Source organism: Mirounga leonina, unplaced genomic scaffold (assembly GCF_011800145.1).
Source record: "Mirounga leonina isolate KUSES-001 unplaced genomic scaffold, KU_Mleo_1.0 Mir_169, whole genome shotgun sequence".
In the NCBI taxonomy this organism is placed as follows: Eukaryota; Metazoa; Chordata; class Mammalia; order Carnivora; family Phocidae; genus Mirounga; species Mirounga leonina.
This window is the reverse complement of record NW_023270431.1, coordinates 3,234,955-3,237,445: the sequence shown is the minus strand read 5'-3', so window position 1 is coordinate 3,237,445 and position 2,491 is coordinate 3,234,955. Positions and strand designations below refer to the sequence as shown.

The 2,491-nt window shown below is 41.1% G+C and overlaps 1 pseudogene; it reads right to left on the bottom strand.

The window, feature by feature from the left end:
- Positions 1-654: 654 nt before the first annotated feature.
- LOC118017409 lies at positions 655-2,014 on the bottom strand (annotated as a pseudogene).
- Between the last annotated feature and the right edge of the window lie 477 nt (positions 2,015-2,491).

The following is a 2,491-nucleotide window of genomic DNA, read 5'->3' as shown; positions in this document are numbered from 1 at the left end:
GATATAGGTCTGTAATTCTTTTTGGTGAGGTCTTTGTCTGGTTTTGGGATCAAGGTAATGCTGGCCTCATAGAGTATGGAAGTTTTCCTTTCATTTCTATTTTTTGAAACAGCTTCAGAAGAATAGGTATTAATTCTTCTTTAAATGGCTGGTAGAATTCCCCTGGGAAGCCATCTGGCCCTGGACTCTGTTGGGAGATTTTTGATGACTGCTTCAATTTCCTTGCTGGTTATGAGTCTTTTCAGGTTTTCTATTTCTTCCTGTTTCAGTTTTGGTAGTTTTTAAGTTTCTAGTAATGCATCCATTTCTTCCAGATTGCCTAATTTGTTGGCATATAGCTGCTCATAATATGTTCTTATAATTGTTTGTATTTCTTTGGTGTTGGTTGTGATTTCTCCTCTTTCATTCCTGATTTTAATTATTTGGCTCCTTTCTCTTTTCTTTTCTTTTCTTTTTTTTTTTATTTTAAATACTCTTAAGGCATTTATTTATTAAAACGTTCTCTGCCAAGATTTCACATTAGCTTAAAATTCAAATCAGTCTGTACATTTCTCTACTAAGGTCTCCACCTCAGTGTATTCCATAAAAACACCTTCTCCAGCAATCAGTGTTACCAGCGTCCATACAGTGAGCCCCATGGTCTGCCTCTTTGTTCCCTAGGTGACCCAACTAGATGTTAATACTGCTCTGCTACAGGGTAAAAGTTCCTAACTCAAACTCATTGGAAAAGGGGTGAAACTTCTGCAAAGTGCACTTTAAGAAGAGGTACTGTTTGCTCATGAAAAGAAACCAGTAAGTCCTCTAAGAATAATAAAAGGGGGTATTTTACAGTTAAGCACATGATTTGGAGTGAAGAATTCAGATGTTGCCCTGCTGGTCCAGGCTGTTAATACTCTTCTTGTTCCTCCTCTGGGCCCCCTTCATCAGGTATCACAAAGCCTTCGTCTGTGGCAGACAATGTCCACAACCTCTGCAATACAGGGTTGTTTTCCCCCTTGTTTTCCTGGCAAACCCATTCAATGTTCCTTAGCTTTCCAAAGTAGAAATCTCTTTCTTTCTCCAAGTCTTCGATGGTAAACTGACCTGCTGCATCATTTCAGTTGCTTCATCATCCCCATTGCCCACACCAGGATTCTTTTTCACCACACCCAGCCCAGCCTTAGGGGTTGCAGTAGTTCTGCGTGTTGCAGTGGGCCTCTGAGGAGCTGCACTGCTAGAGCTGAGAGATTTCTTCAGTTTGTCCAGACCTGGAACAACAAGGGAGGGAGCCACTGCAGTTTCTTGACCTTGTCTAGCAGCTACAGGGTCATAGTCTTTTTTTTTTTTTTAAAGATTTTATTTTTATTTATTTGACAGAGAGAGACACAGCGAGAGAGGGAGCACAAGCAGGGGGAGTGGGAGAGGGAGAAACAGGCTTCCCGTGGAGCAGGGAGCCCGATGCGGGGCTCAATCCCAGGACCCTGGGATCATGACCTGAGCCGAAGGCAGACACTTAACAACTGAGCCACCCAGGCGCCCCGGGTCATAGTCTTTTTCATCATAGTTTGCATCAGAAAACTTCTTGAACCACTGAACAAATTCAAAATTGTCTTGAAACTTTCCTTTTACTAATTTGTCCACAGGAATTATTTTGTCAACATCCATTCTCTTAAAACCTGTTTGTGGTATTTTGAAGTTCTGGATGTATTCACGTGCTTGCTCAGCCTGGAATTTCACTTTCTTCAAGGCAATGGATCCAGGGAATAGCATGTCCATAAACTGACAATGGGCAGCCCCTGAGCACAACTGTTCGATCTTCGTCAGATTTAGCTGCAGAGACTCACTGATCTAGGCCAGCATGTCATGTAGACTCAGGCTACCACTGGTGACCTGACGTTGAGTATATGTTCATTGACATCTTAGGCTCTTGGCAGGACTGTGTCCACTGCCTGTGCCCGGCTTCAGTTCCATCTTCGCCTCATTCTCCAGCAATCTTTTTGATAAATCTGGCCAGAGGTTTATCAATCTTACTAATTCTTTCAAAGAACCAGCTCCTAGTTTCGTTGATCTGTTCTACTGTTATTTTGGTTTCTATTTCATTGATTTCTTCTCTAATCTTTATTAATTCTCTTCTCCTACTGGGTTTAGGCTTTATTTGCTGTTCTTTCACCAGTTCCTTTAGATGTAAGGTCAAGTTGTGTATTTGAGATCTTTTTTGTTTCTTGAGAAAGGCTTGTATTGTTACATACTTCCCTCTTAGGACCCCCTTTACTGCATCCCAAAGGTTTTGAACAGTTGTGTTTTCACTTTCACTTGTTTCCATGACTATTTTTAATTCTTCTTTGATTTCCTGGTTGACCCATTCATTCTTTAGTAAGATGCTCTTTAGCCTCCACATATTTGAGTTCTTTCCAAATTTCCTCTTGCAATTGAGCTCTAGTTTCAAAGCACTGTGGTCTGAAAATATGCAAGGAATGATCCCAATTTTTTGGTACCAGTTGAGATCTGATTT